The sequence below is a fragment of the Heloderma suspectum genome, chromosome 1 (genome assembly GCF_057233095.1).
Source record: "Heloderma suspectum isolate Gila_16-S chromosome 1, 16-S_ref, whole genome shotgun sequence".
In the NCBI taxonomy this organism is placed as follows: Eukaryota; Metazoa; Chordata; class Lepidosauria; order Squamata; family Helodermatidae; genus Heloderma; species Heloderma suspectum.
Window position 1 is genome coordinate 158580724 of NC_139458.1, and position 18652 is coordinate 158599375.

Genomic DNA, 18652 nt, shown 5'->3' on the forward strand with positions numbered 1-18652 from the left:
GGCCACTGATTGAAATACAACAGCAGCATCTCTCAAAGACCTGAAAGTATCATTTTCTGGCCTCCAGGAAAGGCTCTTTTTTGCACAGGGTCCAAGGTGAAAACCTCTACAACATCTCTGTAACAGCAGTTATGGGGGTTAATATTTCTATTAGAGTTAAAGTGCACTTGACAACTGAAGACATATTTAATTATACCATAAAAACCATCAGCCTTTCATTTGTAACATCTGTTAGATATGCACCCATGCCAGTAGCAATGTTTGGAAGTATTTGCCAAATACTTAATCCACAATCTGCTTTGTACAACCAAATAATTGAGAAAATGTGACTAGAAAGGCTGGGTTTCCCCAAATCTGACTGTAAAATGTAAATTGAACACATTTTTAAATATAGCTGGGTCACCCCTCAACATTCGCCCTCCATGTCTTGGTTAAGAACAGTTTAGAACAAGTACAGTTTAGCTGATGCTTGTTTTTGGCACATGAATATGAAGGACATTCCCTGTTCTTTCCAACAGTCCTTGAGAGCTCATATGGGAACCCTCATGAAATTACTGGAGCTTCTGCCAAATGTCAAGCCATGCTGTTGTACAACTTCCAGTCACCTCAGTAGCATCTCACATCTGTCTAGTTCTGTTCCTTCCTGTTTTCTCTGATGTACACACACAGCTACATCAAACATTATATGAGTAGATGTCCACTTGTGAAACAGGACTATAACTTCCCCTCCTTTCCTGCAGCCTCCTCCTCCCTGAAATCTGCTCCTGTGGTTCCCCAAACCCTCTGGAGTAGATTTGGGGGAGGGTCTGCAGGCGGTGGGGGAATCTGTTCCACTAGCAGATCCCTTCTGCTGGTGGATGGAGACTATTGGATGCCACCCATAGTCCAAAGCCAGTGTTTCTCACAGGTGAATGTTCCCTAAAACTAACTTATGAGTGCAATATTTAGGACAAAATAATTACGTATGTCAGCAATAGTCAACAAAATGTATCTTTCTTATGCTAGTTAGATAGCATACTAGCTAATGTTAGAAAGGGAGGGATTTACAGAAATTGGTTTGATTTAAATTGACTTAAATGAAAATCATCATGATTGAATTTTGCTGTACACCAATATAAGTCGTAGGGAGGGAAATAGACCACCTGAAAAGGAAAGTAATGCTCCCTACCTTCAAGTGGAGCTATGCTAACACAGTTTAATCTTATGCATCAACTGAAACTGCATAGCGCTGGCTTCTTTAGCTCTGATGACTTGGATGGGACTTCCTTCCTTGCTTCCTTTGCCCCACGATCCCATCCCCTCTTCTAGATTAGAAATGTGCCTGTAGTTCTTTTACACAGCACACCTATATCATATTGGGTGTATGGTCAGCTACTGTTATACGTCAGCTAATGTCTGCTTTTAGAAGCGACTAACACAATTTTTTTAAAGTCACATAATAAAAGACAGGATATGTTGAGCTGTAGTATATTTAGAATCCTTAGACTGAATGAAGTGGATGATACAAGAAGCAATCATGGGTAAGGATACTGCAGAAAAGCAAAATCTATTGTTCAATGAATGCTGTATAGAGAGCCAGGTCTCAATAATACAAATACATTCACCAAACCACTTGACCACACTGTGTTGCAAAATGAGGCCACCCACAAATAAGGTAGTTGTTTCTCCATACTAAGAGGAATCCCTGTCTATACAGAAAAAAAATTGTTTGTCAATTACAGAGACAAACAAAAAGGAAGGAAGGAAGGAAAGGAAAGGAAAGGAAAGGAAAGGAAAGGAAAGGAAAGGAAAGGAAGAGCTCCAAAAGACCAGTGACCACTGAGAATGCTCTGTAGCTTCCTGGAGCCATGGAATGTTGACTGCAGTTGAGGATTGACCTGTTCAAGACTGGCCTGTTTATATAATCCTGAATGAAGGATTCGGATGTGCCTGCTATACAGGGATGTTTGGCAGAGGGAGAAAGGAAAAAGATCTTTGTTACAGTGGTCCCCCCACCCCACCCCCCACTAAAAGGAAAGCTCTGGCTCAGGGTTTCAGCCAGCCTAGAACAGCTGTTGTGGTGCTCTTTGGGACTTGCAGACAGGTGGTTTCAGGAAGGTGGATGGAAAAAAGACACCTTTTTTCTTTCCCACCTTCCTGGGCCCCTTCCACCCTTATGCCCAACCCTGAGCCCTTTAGTTTGATATCACACAGCAGGCCAAGATTTCATGCCATACCACCCACTGCTTTGGAAAGTACTTTCAGATCAAAAGCAGTTTGCTCTATTTGATAAGAGGTGACTGCTTAGGAAGCCCAAGCATCCTCTGGGCACATGGAAGTAGTGGCCTGGATCTTTTGTATCCCAGCCAATGGAAGAAATGAAAATGCAAGCCCTGCCCCCAGCATACCCATATGCCCAGCTGCTTTAGAGGCCTTCATGTGTTTAGTGTGAAGATCTGAAAAGGGGATTGTAAATGCATTTAGCTGAATGTGCTTACCACCACCACCACCCAATTTGGGAACCCTGCTTTATCAGGGTTTCTGATTGCAGGCAGCAATGCTAGCTCATTCAGGCAAACATGCTTACGGTTGCCTTTCAGATCTTCCTGCAGAACACACAAAGATCTCTAAAGCATCCAGGCACATGGGGGTGTTTTCAGGCTTGCGTGTGGATCCACATTTCCCCCCCCCCCCCAGTTAAGCCCTACTTGTGTTGCAGACAAATGCCTGCACAGGGCTATTAACGAGAGGAAAGGAGAAGGGTATTCCTGAGCGCACACACACAGTTCAAAGTGATTACTTTTATCTACAGAATCATAATCACTGCATCCTGCAGCAGCATTTTCCCAATAAGTCACTGTTCTCCTAATGGCCAGTCCTGTCTCCCCTGAGTTTCTGATCAATTTTGTGATAAACTGTTTTGTTTGGCACAGTATCAGTGATACAATAAAGAAAAGGTCTAGATGTCCAGCTAGCCTCAGCATGCCTTTTCATTTCAAAGAGGCACTAATTACAGCAAAACACCTTGGAGTTAAAGAAAGAAGAAGAAAAAAATACATTTTCCTAAGTAATTTCTTTTGGAAATGGTGAAATGGGTAGGAGTCTTGCTTATTATCAGCTTGCAAAGACAACATGAATGACAGCATACTGAGAAAGTGATGGATTCGTGAGACAATAAAGCTATTTTGACATGGTGACACTGGAAAAGTTTCTTGGTGGTCTGATGAGCATTCTTCATAGCATTTTTTTAAAAGATGGAACTTGATGGTTTTCTAAAGTAAAAAAAAACACATCCAAATCATACAAAGTTTCCCCATTAAAGAAAATGTCTTTCCCGCTGTTTTAGGGGTGGTTGTTCTAGCCTGTCAATGACAAAATTACTCTAAAGAGGCCTGACCCATTAAATAAAATATTTACTGAGGAAAAAAGAAAGTGAAAATGAACTTCAACCCTCTGACAGAATGTCACATTTTAAAGATGCTTTAAAAGTAATAGCTGTATTCCATTCTTGTGAGTAGCAGGAGGCTTTTTAAGCTGACCAGCCTATTACTAGTTTTGATGTACAATTCCTGCCACCATAATTTATGCCTCAAGTGGGGATGTCTGCCAATGAGTAGGCTTCACAGTCTGCTATTTCAGGCCCTTAAGAGTCAAGTTAATGCCCTTGATTAAGCTGGGAAGTGTCAGTCAGAAGTAGTTATGTGATATGTATGTTGTTATTTATTGATGCACATATTGCTTTTCTCAAATCCCATTCAACTGATTGTGGGTGTTATTTATTGAATTTTCATTGAGTCCTATCAATGAGCTTGATGTAATTCAGTGCACAAAGATGTGTAAAGATATTCCATCTAAGCTGATTGGTACATTTACCACATGCATTTGAATAGAACTGAAAGGAATATTTTGTTCTTAGTGTGGCCAACCTTCAAGTATTTTATTTGTCTAATGGGAATTTTACCCCATCATCTTTTTTTTTGCTGTTATTTTTAATAACATACATATATGTTATTAAAACATAAAAAGATAAACATACATATGTGATATGATTTTGACAACAGGTCAAGACCTAAATTTTTACCCAGGCCTTTTTCAAGCTGTTTGTACAGGTGTTTTGATCTTGCTTAGCTCTGTCTTTATCTGGTTTTAATTTTCAAATCTATTATTGCTGTTCTATTGTTTAATGTAATTGTTTGTTCTAGTTTTCTTTGGTTGGTTTTAATTTCCACCCACACCCAGGAATAAAGTAGGGATGAATAAATCTGTCAATTTTGGTTTCTCTCAGTTTCTCATTTTCTACATCTTAAGTTCATTCTATCTCATTCCCATGTCAGTTTGCAACTTTCTTTAAAAAAATCCTCTCAAAAACCCATATGCATTTTTGTACACATTTTTCCTAATATGTGCCTTTTTGTACACACGTTTGCCTAATACGTGCCTTTTTGTACACAATGTTGTCTGATATATGCATTTTGCAAGCAGTTTTCTTTAATATAATGCTTTTTCCTACCAATATACACATTTTTGTGTGCACTTTCCCCTAATATACACATGTCTGTATGCATCATTTTGTTTGGAGAACTGCATCACACAGTTCTGAGAAGTGTGAGTACCAAAGGATAACTCTTCTCCAGTTCATATAATGTTCCTGGAAGTGCAAACTTAGTAAGTTCTTATTGAAATACAAACTGACTGAAATTCTCCCTCGTCCCTAGAATGAAGAGGTGAGAGATGAGTTGTCAGCTAAAGTGGAGCTACAGTTTTACTAATTACAAGAAAGAGATCTGCCATGTTACAGATCTTCTTACTGAGCCTGATCTGGGCCTGAGTCCGGAGCAGATATGGTGCACTGGCTGTCTCCATCCTCCGGCAATCATGTGGGCAGGATCCATAGGCGCAGCTCTTTCTCATCCAACTGCCACCCAATAAGAGGTGCCCGCTGAGTGAGAAAGACCCACCTGATTGGGCTGGTCCATATGGCTGAATAATTCAAACAGATATTACCTACAGTGCAGGCTCAAAGCAGAAGGAAGCCTTTCCTAGGCTGCCACTGGGCATGTATGTGTAGGGGGGCAGAGGTGCACATAGCTGGTGGTTCCACCTCCCTCCATTCAATTGCTCTTGCCTCAGAAAATACAGTTTCACGTGAAGTAGGACATACATTTTCAGAAACATGGAACTGAAGTGATGCCCAAAATTGTGGAAATGAAGAAGTTCAAGGATAGTGGGTAGGGAATTAAGCCCCATCACTATTCATGTGAACTGATTCTTGCACCATCAGGGGAATATAGATGATGCATCATTTTATTCCACAGAGGTCCCTTCAGAATGAATGTAGTTCTAGAAGTGCTCTCAGGGGGAGATAATAGCTGCTAGTCATCTGGCCACTGGGGAGGGCTCTACTGTGGCTGCCACAACAGGTGACAGTGAAAATGGTTTTCTAAAAGAAAGTAATAATAGAAGGAATGTCCACCATTTAGGGATGAACAGATCAAGTCTATTTCTGGTCCATGCCAGTTTTGCATGCAAATCCATTCCATCCTACTTCCATATCAATCTGCAAGTTTTTAAAGCCACACAAGTATTTGCATTGAGGGCACAATGCTATTGGATCCGCCCTGGATATTCGTAAGCCTCTGAACTTGGACGTTTATGAGTATCTAATGCATTTTAGCTGAACGCGTGATTTCACCTGTCTAGTGGAGGCTTTGGGGAAGGGGAGGGAAGGAGGCTGGGGCAGCCATATGATTTCTTGTATGGCTGCCATCCTGGTCTCCTCCCCTCCCTGCCCTCGGGAACGCCTCCTTTTCCCCATCTTTGCACTCCATTTTGTGAGTGTGGAAAGGTAGCTGGCATGGTTCTCTCCATGCTGGCTGTGAGGAGGCAGTGGAGGCAGCGGGGGGCGTAGTTTCCTCCTGGCTTTGAGACTGGAGCCTGGTTTATGAGCTTGGAGCCAGGAATCTGAACAACCCTGTGTCCCCCAGACACTGTCCCCCAGATTGCCCCCTCCATGTATTTTTTTTTAAAATATGCACTTTTGTATGAATTTCTCCTAAGATACACATCTTTGTACATATTTTAACCTAAAATATGCCTTTTCATATGCATTTTGATCCATTTTTTGAGCTGAAAACTGAATCACAAAATTCAAAGGAGTGCAAAAACCAAAGGATAACTGCCTTTCATTCTGCGTATTAGTCTGGGTAGTGTGAATCAAGATGGTTTGCTTCAAAATTCAGACCAAATGAAATCTTTAAGCATTTCTACCATGATTGCTGCCACTAGAGGTAGGTGCCTGCCAAAAGTTTGGAGAATTTAATTGCCCTTCCTAAAAATGGCCAAAATTCCCCTGCATTTTCATCACCTGCAAATGGCAATTTTGGCAGGGGGTATTTTGGCTTGCATACAGAACATATTGGCCAAATTTACCATAATCAGCTGCCCAAGTAAAAAGCAAACAAAACCCAACCCTCCCCCACTCATTTGTGCTTCAGACAGTGGACATAACAGAAACCAAATTCAGAAAGAACACCTAGCTCTGCAATGTTTACTGTGTCATCTCAAACCTGGTGAAAACTAAGCAGAGCAAAGAAAGGGGCAAGAAACAAAAGCAAAACCATAACTGCAGGGCTTGGCAGACTACTGTTTAGGGTTCCCAAGGCAGCTATCAAAGGCCTGCATAAAATATATGAAATACAAAGAACAAAACAAAACAAAAACCCTCCACAGGAAGAAAGAAAGCCACCAGTGTGTTCCATATATCAAGGGAAAGAAACAATATGCCGAAGGGAAATAATGCCCTCTTTCTAAAACAACGTAACAGATACATAGAATAGCGTTCATTCACATCCTCCTATTTCCATGGAATCATGAAATTTTCATAAATAACAAAGCAAAGGTGATGAATTCTAAAACTTTTCAATAGTATTACAGAATTACTTATGAAGAAAAATAAGCTAAGATGCTGCTGCGGAGAAAGCACTAGCTAGTTTTTGTGTAAGACAGAAAATCCTTTGGTATGTCACCATGCCCTCTGTTTCTCATTGAAGCCTTTCCTTGCTCACACAAATGTAGCCCAAACAGCAACACACACACACACACACACGAGGGACTCAGGAAAACCCTGAGGTTTTCAGGGGTACAAATGTCTTTACGCACAAAAAAAATCTCTATGGGGCAGGGTAACGTCCCAAAACACAGTGTCACATGCCACAGTGGCACATGCCTTGGTTACATCCATGTTAGGTTACTGTGATGTGCTCTAGGTGGGGGTTGCTCTTGAAGATGATTGGGAAACTAACTACAACTGCTTGTGGGAGCGAGGTGCTTGGATCATATTAGTCCCATTTGTGCATCAGTTCCATTGGCTGCCTGTTACTTTCTGGGCTCAATTCAAGGTGCTGTTTTTGGTCTTTAAAGCCATAAATAGTCTGGAACAACGTCATCTGAAGGATCGCCTATACCTGTGTAATCCTGCCTAAACAGTAAGACCAGCATCAAAGGTGCTACTCTTTAGCCCACCAGCAAGAGTCATTAGGCTGGAGGGTACCTACTACGGATAGGTTTTTGCAGTGGTGGCCTCACATCTTTCGAACTCCCTCTCCAGAGAGATATGTATGGCCTCATCACTGCTAGCTTAACCCCCCCCCCCAAACAAACCCTGAAGACACATTTATTCCAGTCTGCATTTGGTGCCTGAAAATCATTAGCTGCTGGTGATGCTACTGTTGTCTGTGTGTATTTTTAAGTGTAATTTGTTTCATGTTTTTGTAATTTTTTTAAATATATTTTTTATTTATTTTATCGTTATAAATGAAATATACAATACCAAACATACCAACAACCTGATCAATACTAGAATTTCCCAACAATACAATATTCTGATGAGGACACCATAATAACAAAAAGAGAAGGAAAAAGAAAGAAAGAAAGAATAAAGGCAAAGGGAGGAGGAAAGGAAGTGAAGAAAAAGGAAGAAGATTCCTTCCCCTTTCCCCCTTTCCCCCTCTCCCTCCCCCTTAAAGAATTAAATTTAAATTCTTAAAGAATTAAATTTAAACTCCAATAACCCCCATCCTCTGATGCCATTCTATTTTACAAACTATATCTATAACCTTAACAATATTACAGTTTAATAAACAATCTTACATTTCAATATCATATCATCAATCGTATATCCAAGAAACAGGTCTACAGTTCATTCCCAGTAGCCTAGATTAATAATAATAATAATAATAGTAATAATAATAGGAATATAGTGTTATATAATAATAAAACTTAAACCTTCTACGGTCAGTAATATATTTTATATTTTATACTAGATATGTAAGTACACATTGTACCCTCAAACAATTAATTTAAATACAGCATACCATATATATTTTGAAATAAAAAATATAAAGAAAAGCAAGAAAAAACAAAAGATGAAAGATAATCATTTATCTTCTGACCTAGCCTGGATCATGTAGACTAAACACAAACAGTTAACAAAGTTTGTTTAAAGATTCCAGTTCATGGGGTTGTAACAGGAATCTCACATATTTTTTAGGGATGGCGGAGAAATCCACCATGGACTCCAGTGAGGCTGGATTCTTTAGAAGCACGGAGCATTCCCCCCTGCCACCCAGCAAAATTTTTCCGGGATGGACCCTACCTGGTGTTGGCTGGTCAGGTCCGTCTGCTGCCCTGGTCTGCAGTCGCAAATGGTTGCTCTGGTCTGTGGCTGCCATTTGCCTCCCTACTTTAGCCGTGTTAGGCTACGTAAGTATTTATGTAGCCTATCTTGGCAAAGAGCAGGGACGCAAATAGCATCCGCTACGCCATTTGTGTCCCTAACTTTTGCCGTGATAGGCTACGTAAATATATACATAGCCTATCACGGCTAACGCAGGGATGCAAATGGCGGCAGCAATGCCATTTGCGTCCCTGCGTTAGCTGTGATAGGCTATGCATATATTTACGTAGCCTATCACGGCAAAAGGCGGGGACGCAAATGCCGTAGTTGATGCTATTTGAGTCCCTGCTCTTTGCAGTGATAGGCTACGTAAATATATATGTAGCCTATCACAGCTAACACAGGGATGCAAATGGCGGCCACTATGCTGGACGCCATTTGTGGCCAAAGCCTGGCAGTGGACGGAAGTCCAGCTGTGGACGGGCCCGGCCGGCAGCTCCACAGACTCGCCGTGGAGCAGAGCCGGCCAGGGAGGATTCTGGGGGGAGAGAAGGATCGCCTCACCCCCCCCAGCAGACTCCTGGACTGGAACGGGGTAAGTAATCTGATAATCCCTAGCATTTTATGTTCAACCATGCCTCCGCCATTTCATGATTTAGAAACTTCTTCATCTGACCTTCAGACACGATACAAGGTGTAGCAGGATATTTTAAGTAATATTGTAAATGCATTTGTTTTGCCATATTTTTTGCTTTGATAAATTGCCTTCTTTTATTCACCACCTCTCTGATGTAATCTGGAAACAACGTAACTTTATCTTGTTTCCAGGAAAGGCTTCCACCCTCTCTTGCCAAACGCAGGATATAATTCTTTGTGGAGACTTTTACAAATTGAACTATGATTGTATAGTCAGTCCCTTTCACATTTGGCACACAAAATGCCTGCTCAATATCAAGTAAACAATCAGATGGTATAGGGAGTATCTCGTGCAAAAGTTTATCCACAAAAAGAGGCAATTTTACATCATTAGACAGATTTTTAATCCCAATAATACATACATTGGATCTTCTCGTGAAGGTCTCCAGTTGAGAAATTCTGTCAGAGGTATTTTTAAAACAAATTTGTGTCGAAGTTTCATTTGCTGCTATTCGATCTTCTAGCTCATTAATTCTAATCTCCATTTTTTGCCATGATGCATTAATTAAATCGACGGCTCCTTGTAAGGTGGTGATGGAATTTGGATTAAATCCAACCTTCTGGCTTGCTCCGTAAATTGAGAAAATAAAGTCTTTATCAGAGTAAATAATTTCCCTATATCTTCTGTTTTCGAAACTTTTGACATGGGAGGTACGGGGGGCGTTGGCAGTGAAGCCATCCCCTTTCTTCTCTTTGGTGCATTCATGTTTCTCTCAAACAGATTTTACAGGTCCTCAGATGTTCTCAAATGTTGTTAATATTTCTTAAATCATCCCACAGGAATTGTTGATATTTCTTGAAGCATATATTATAATGGAACACGTCAGCCCTGTTTTCTCCTATAAAATAGGAGTCTCATCAGAGTCATCACAGCTTTTTGTGTTGATAAAGCTCTGGGGAGATAATCCTGGAATCCAGCCCCCCCACTATCTCAAGGGGGGTACTTTTCTCCAAGATGTTGTCCATATTCCGCCTTGCCCCCCCTTTAATTTCAGGGGGGAGATGAAAAGTTTTTTCAACCTTTTAAAAAGCTGTTTGAGAAAGCTCCTATGGGCAGGGATGTACAAAAATCACTTACCTTTTGGGGATTATGCTGATGGGGGGGGGAGGCGTTCCATCCCTCCCCCCGGAATCCTCGCCGGGGGGGAGGCACTCCGTCCCTCCCCCCCCTGGAATCCTGGCCAGCCGGCTGTGCTCCGCAGCGATTCTGCAGGGCCGCCGGCCGGCTCCGCCAGCAGCCGGACATCCGGCTGCTGGCTAGCAGGAATGCAAATGGCGGCAGCCGTAGCCGCCACCGTTTGCGTCCCTGCAGTCAGCCGTGATAGGCTATGGAAATGATTACGTAGCGTATCATGGCTGATTAAAAAAACAAACAAACACACGCGTACGCAAATGGCGGCGGCCATGGCCGCCGCCATTTGCGTTCCTTATTTTGGCACATCTTAGTCTATGTAAACATTTACGTAGACTGAGACGGCGAAAATAAGGGGAACGCAAATAGCGTAGCATCTACGCTATTTGTGTTCCCCTTATTTTCACCATCTTAGTCTATGTAAATGTTTACATAGACTAAGACGTGCCAAAACAAGGAACGCAAATGGCGGCGGCCATGGCCGCCGTCATTTGCGTACGCGTATGTTTTTTTTTTTTAAGTCAGCCGTGATAGGCTACGTAAACATTTACGCAGCCTATCACGGTGTTTTTTTAAAATCTAGCCATGATAGGCTACGTAAATCTTTACGTAGCCTATCACTTCTTTTGTTTTTGTTTTGTTTTTACCTGGAAATGGCGGCGGTGGCAGCCGGTCGGAAGACCGGCCACTGCAGCCACCGCCGCTGAACCACCGCTGGAGCCACCACCGCCAGGAAGATCCGCCCAAGGTAAGTCCCATCCCGGGGGTGGCGGGCCGTTCCACCACCGATTTCGGGGGGCCGAATGCGCTGGCATTCGGCCTCCCCGAGATCCGTGGTGGAACTTTTGTACATCCCTACCTATGGGAGAACTCGTGGGAAGCTGCCAGAGTGACATCAGTTCCAACCGGAAGTCCATGTTTTTGTAATATTTTAAGCTCCTTGTGAGAGCATGCATCCTGAAAGGTGGACTAAAAATCTTTAAAATTACTTACTACAACAACAACAACAACAACAGTCCAATGAGGACTTAATGGTCACTAAATGGTCACTGAGAGGGAAAAAACTGCATGAAAACTGGGTGGGAAGGAGAATGGAGGAACACACACACACTATAGCTACCACCTGTCTGTCTGTCTGTCTGTCTGTCTCTCCTTCTCGCCATCCATATATGGTAGAGAGACCCATCACATTGTCTGTTTAAGTGATTTTACACTAAGAAGCTATGTTTAAATGTCCCCAGGGAGGGAAATGAGAAATAATAGAGAAATCCAAGATTTTAATGTAGCTGGGATTGGGCACATGACATGTCTTTAAAAAAAAAAAATTCAATATGGAGGGAAAAAAATAAGAAATCAGCCTAATGAGGGCTGACCATGCTAAGTGAGCATGTAATGTGGCTGACTGTTGGAGAAAGAGAATGAAAAACTAGGGATAGGGAAAATGGATTGGAATATTGGAATGCTGACACTTGTAATGGGGACAAATGAAAAGCGGGTGGGGAAAAGGAATGGAATGGAGTGATTGGAACCCTGAACAGAACACTCCACACTACAACATTGTGTTGCATGTCCTACTTGTCCAGACTATTCTCTGGAAAAAGACTTACCAAATGATATTTTTTTGGCCTCAAAAGGAAGAACTGCAGAACATTATTCTGCCCTGTAAAGTTTTTTGATGGATAGTTAACTATGTTTTCGATGTTATCAGTCCTGATTTTTCCCTAAAGCAAGCCCAAATTATTTTTCTCCTTCATTGCAGTTTTGCAAAGAAATACTCAACATATTTAACCATCATGCTCAGCATCCTCTGAAGGTGGCTGGTAATTGGAAAGCTGCCTTGTGATCTTTAATTTCTTTAGGACTGTACCGCATTAGTCTTTTTCACAGCTTCAAGAAATAGTTGATGATATCATCTAGGTTGGTAAATATTTACCATAAGGATGAAAGAGCAGTTTCTTGAATATGTCTTTTTAGTTAGTCTGGATGTGTGCTTTTGGCATTTTTTTTTTTTTTTTTTTTACTATTTTGTAGATGATTGTACATTATACAGTTCTGTTTATGGAAAGCAAAGTCACTGAGAAAGATGAGAAATACGAGTCATTAGGAAGAGAGGCATCAGTGAAAAACATGTCAGAAACAGTAAGGAATGGGCAGAAATAAAACATTTATAATACCTTTTCATCACAGACCTTAACTTTTCCATAGGAATACTGGCATCACGATCCTAATTTACTTAGATACATTAGAGATAAACTGAGATAAATTTGGCTTACTCCCAAGTAAGTGTGCAGTCTGAGATGTGCAAACTTGGGTCACTGTATTTCTGCAGGGTGTTCCAAGGGCAGGGCGAGTATAGAGGGAAGCCACAGAACTGACTTTTCATGGACTATGTAGAGGCACCATCAAGGCAGGACTCTAATGGCCCCACTGGGCCCGACTGAGCTTCAGGGCCTCACTCAGCAGCGCAGTCAGGAAGAATCCCAATGCAGCGCAGCTGGTGTACCACATTTTGATGTAAGTGAAGTAACACACATTACTATCTAGAGAGCTTCCCCCCACCCCCACCAGACCATTATGTCAAGAGTCTAGAATTACCTAGCTGAACTACTGGGAATGTGTATTGATTGAATGTGTGCTCAGCTTCCTCTGTGGAGCTCGGGGCAGCAAACATGGTTCCATCCTGCCATTTTATCCTCATAACAACCATGTGAGCCCAGGAGGAGGGAAAGAGGCAGCAAGCTTCATAGCTATTTGAAACCAGGAGTCCAACACTGTAAGCATTATACAAAGTAGGGATGTCAGAGGAATCCACCTGGGGGATGGAGCTTGCCAAATTTTCATCAGCTCAGCTGGCTTCCCCATGAGCTGGCCCAATTCTATACAGCTCAGCCAATGCTGCTGTCCCTGTGAGCTGGCCTGACTCGATGCAGCTCAGCCCCCCGGACTTTGGCTGGCTTCCCTGTGAGCTGGCCCGACTTGATGCAGCTCAGCCTCCCAGACTTTGACTGGCTTCCCTGTGAGCTGGCCCGACTCGATGCAGCTCAGCCCCCTGGACTTTGGCTGGCTTCCCTGTGAGCTGGCCCGACTTGATGCTGCTCGGCCCCCTGGACTTTGGCTCACTTTGCCATGAGCAGGCCTGACTTGATGTACATCAAGTCAGGCCAGTTTGTGGATTTTCTGGATTTTTTTTCATAAATAGAAAGTTGCACAAATTGCAGCCATAATTTGTGAAAATTCTGTCCATAATTTGTGCAAATTATGCAAATTACAACTGTAATTTGCACAACTTTCTATTTATGTCCCCCTCCCAAAGAAGTTCCTGGATTTTGGGAAAACCCTGCTGTGTGGCTCACAAGTGCAAGCCCAGCCAGGCAGGCAGCAGTAATCCATTGGGCCCCCAACGGGCCAGATTTGCAAATGACAAACACCTCTAATACAAGGTGGCTCATATGTGGAAGAATGCTATTAGAGATGGGCAAGGTTACCTTCCTGTTATCCACAAACAAAGTGCCCCTGTATGTGGGGCAAACACAGCAGAAAAACATGAATTTAAAGGACGCTTACAGAGCCACACAAGTTCTAGATGTCTGTGAAGATGCAGTTACAACTTTCCTAAAATATCCATTTACCAAATTCAGATTTGTCCTAGAAGCATGTCAGTGTGAAAGAAATTCAATTTTAGTTGGAACCCCTTTTCTCATTTTTTTTTTAAAAAAGTAACCATTCCATTTATTTCAGTGGAATAATTTTATTATTCCATATCATTTTATTATTATTTCAAAAAGTTTAGTTTCCATCAGCATCAATGGGAAATCTGGTGTGTGCTTCCACCAGCGATTTACTCTGAGCTGGCTGTGTTGAGGTCGTTAGGGATACATGATGTTGTAGCCATCCAGCAGCCACCCAGGAGCTTATCAGGGAAAAACTGGATTTCCTGAGACTGCTTAAAGTCCAATTCTTTTCCTTAAGTTGGGTTCTCCATGGTATAGTTGCTGTGTGTCCCAGCCCTCACATTGACCTTGGGTACCATATTTTAGCCCTGCCCAGGGGTGTGCCTTTCACCGTGACCCCGGTCACGGGGTGTTTCCTGTCCCTGCACAAACCAACTCATGTCTCCTCAGAAGTGACTCCCAGTGTGGTCAATGAGGCTTGTCCTCTGAATGCCCACATCAGAATTTACAGTGGTGTCCCACAATTGATATAGTACAGTTTAAAGCCCAATTCCCTAAGTGCAGTAAAGCCCAATCTCGAGGCTCTGATTCTCCTTTGTTTGGTTTATTGCCTTAGGAAGTAACTACCTCACACCTTTGTTATAGAGACCCTGCAGGTTAAAATGGGGGCTGGTTTTCTGTCTTTGTGTTGTCGTCCCCCCTTTTCCAGCACAAGCATATGCATGTCTGCTCGGAAGTAACTCCCATTGTGCTCAATGTTCCTGAAATGCAGGTGCATCTGGACTTTCAGGGGAAAGGAGAAAGGGGGGAGACTATGTGGGGGATGCCTCTCTTACTGGTTGAGCAGCCCCTGCCAGTCAGATGATATTCACTTCAACCCCCACCCCACACCAAGAAGTATGTTCTGTGAAGCAATTTTTACTGGTGTGGAGAACCTGCTCACCAAAGTCAAGTGTAGCAAAGCTGATTCCTTTAAAAAAAAATCCAGTACTCCTCCATTCACTTCTCTTTCCGTTGTTGTGGAAACATGGCCAGGGTTTATTCCCACACATCCCACCATCCTAACCTTGTACCCAGAATCAGTTCTCTTTTTAAAATGAAAAACAAAACCAAATACAGAAACTTTATCTTTATACAGAATCCATCAACAGCAGCCACCATCATGAGCAGGTTTCCAAAAAGGCTATACTGATACAGTACTGATAGTGACAACAGTATTCTTACTATGTTTGGAAGTAAAATTATTGGACTGTTAGTTCATTGCTCTTTTATATGTGATGTGCCAGTTATTTTAAAAATCCCTGTTAAATGTTGTATGTTATATTAGTCATTGTATTCACATTTGTTTTATCGCGGCAACATTTTTTTATTATTAAAAGCTTCCTTACACCTATTTTGCTTCTCTGTTAAGTTTGGTTAAGGACAGCACCATTATTGGTAATTGTACAAGCTACTATTTTCCCAGGGGTGGCATCAGGTGGGAAGCCAATGGGAAGCAAGATTAACATGTGATCACCCAGAAGGAGTTAGAAGTGAAATAACTATACACTGAAAAACTAAAGTCACCAGAGCAATTATCTAAGATTTCAAGTAAAAAGATTCAGCTTCTTATAGATGTTATGTTAGTATGTAAAATGAGGCTTGATTTGAATGAGTCTTTCTCAACTACTAAAATAAATGAAAGATGCCTTCATGAACCCATGGCTTATTCTTCACTCTCTCTTGGTTTGGCAATCAACAATCCATTCCTTCAGGCAAGAATTCTATAATGCAATTTGTGGTAATGGATAGAATGTCAGACTAAACTAGGGAGACTTGAGTTCAAATCCTTGCTCAGCCTTGAAGCTCCTTTGAGCCAGTAACTATAGATCAACCATGTATGCCACTTTGAGAGCTTCTTGGAGGAAGTGAAAGATTTTTTAAAGAACCTCTTTTGGCTTCAGAAAAGGGAAGCGGCCATCTGTTCACCAGCAATTTTCTGGGAATAATGGGTTGGATACAAATTTTGCTTCTGCTAGTGGTCCTGACAGAGCTTCTGCACAGAATGCTCCTACTGACAGAAAAGGGGAGCCAATTTTTGCCAAGTTCCCCATTCTCCTGCAGCTCCAAGTGTCACCTCCCATGCTTCTGGAGGTGACACCCTTGAGAGCAGATTTAAGGAGGGGGAATGAGGGGCTGGAGTAGGAGGGGAGGGGAAACCCCCTGCTCCACCAACAGGATTCCTCTGCTGAATCAGAAGCCTTCTGTGGATGGAAGGAGCCCTTCTGTTCATGTGAGGCAAAGTCTGGATCCAACCCAATGTCTTAGAAGAAAGAATGTTAGCTCTCCAAAAGGGCAGTGCAGAAAATAAATAGTTCTGTAATTTCAAGGTAGAAATGCGACCCATACTACCCTTGACCCACAGGTTTTCTGATAAAAAGGGGGGAAAGTTTTGCCTTTATTTTGTTAACCTTATTTTGAAATAAAATAAAATTTAATGATAAAAAGAGTGGGGAAAGTCATGCAAAGATGGCCTCAGATTAAATGCATACAAGTCTTGTCTTCATCTTCTCATTTCTCTTCTCCTTCTCTTCCTTCTTCAACAAACTCCTTCATTATGCATTGTTATCAAGAGCAGAAGTCAAGAGCAGTTTGGGAAAGCGAAGAAGTCATGGTGAAGATACATATTACAGAAGAAGAGAGGTGGCTGCTGCAAACTGCAGTCCAGTGTTCAGTTCTCCCTTGACCTTCGTAATGTTTTTCACATCTTGATATTATAAGGCATGCTTTCCCACTACTGTTGTTGGTGAGGATGGGTAACAGCACAATCCTATGCATGTTTAGACAGAAAAGGTCCGACAGCTCCCATTATTCCCCAACCAGCTATACATAGTCTCACCATGCACAGGATTGCACTCCAAATGAATCTAATTACATCACATTTTGGACAGAGTGGGGGAATTCAAACATGGGGCTTCTATTTTCAGTGGCAGCCCCATATTCTTCATACTGTGGGTCTGCTCCGCAGCTGAAGCGATACTTTTTGTGCAGCCTTGAAGGAGGGTATGCAAGCCTCTGTAGTGTGATGTGTGAATGTTTTTAAATGGCAGCAGCCACAGACCTGAACATGTTTTCGGTGATTACAGCCTTTACTGTAATTCCTGGAAAAGATTCCTGGTAGAGATGAGAATGCATCATATTTCATGAGTGTCAGGGTTGTATATCTCAACAGCATTTAGGAAATCAATGCAATGTAGTTTAATAAGGGGAAAAAGACAAGTGAGAAATACAACCATATAAATCAGAACTATGAGAAATAAATATGTCACAAACATCCAGGATTGAAGGACAAGTGGAATTAAAAACAAAATAATGGCTGAGCACAAACCAAAAGGTACTGTACTCCTGGGGCGATTTAACTAGGTGACATCTGTTAGATGCCAAACGGATTTTTATGAGATTCACAGAGGACAATATCATGGTCTAGAAAGCACCTGATAAGTCAATCTAGGTTTACTCTGGAACTGACTAATCATGTAATAGTAACATGAATAGTGTGTGTTGGGGGTGTGGGTTTGGAATAGACACAGCATAGTCCCCTTACCCCCAACATCTAAACTACAGGTAGGATGATCTGCTTGCCCCATGACCAGTGTCTGGAAGACACAGTGAAAAACGCTTTACCAAGCAAGACATCATTTCAGGTTTATGTTTCATTACAATGAATGTGAGTTACACTGAGTGTAAGGTGTTAACATATAAAAACTTTTGTGCATGTGCCAAAAAAGCAGCAGGGTGCTGGACTTTGTTATTCACGGAATTTCACAGCAATTAATTATAGTTTCATCTGAAATAAGGGATTCACATTCAAGTAGTTCTGTGCATGCCAAAACATCTGGCTTCGGGCAACTGGTCGGCTGAATTCTAACCATGCCTTCACAAAATCTTATGGAACATTCCAAGACAGAGATTCGGGGCTGGGGCGGGGCAAGATGGTGCTTAATTCATACTACACCTGAGCATTAGTAGGGCTCAGGTGGTCCTAGGGCATAGTCTGAACGTGCATGAGGCAGCCACCTTGCTGAAGATAAGCAGGTCTGGGTCTAGTCAGTGCTTGGAGGGGAGACCACCTGGAAACCGCATGTGGCCACCTTGAGTTCCATGATGGAAGCAAGGTGGGATATAAATGCAATAAATAAGTAAAAAAAAAAAAAAAAAGTAGCTGGCTAAATCTGTGCACCTAACCAGGTAATATAGATTTCAGGAACCATCACCTATTTATGTATTTATGTATTTATTACATTTCTATGCTGCCCAATAGCTGAAGCTCTCTGGGTGGTTCACAACAATTAAAACTATAAAACAGAGCATGATAAAGATATATACACACACACAAATATATATATATATATATATATATATATACACATACACACACACACTACAGTATAAAACCAAAGTTAAAAAAACAGCACCAGAGTAAAGATTTAAGAATACAATAACAGATTTAAAAACAACAGA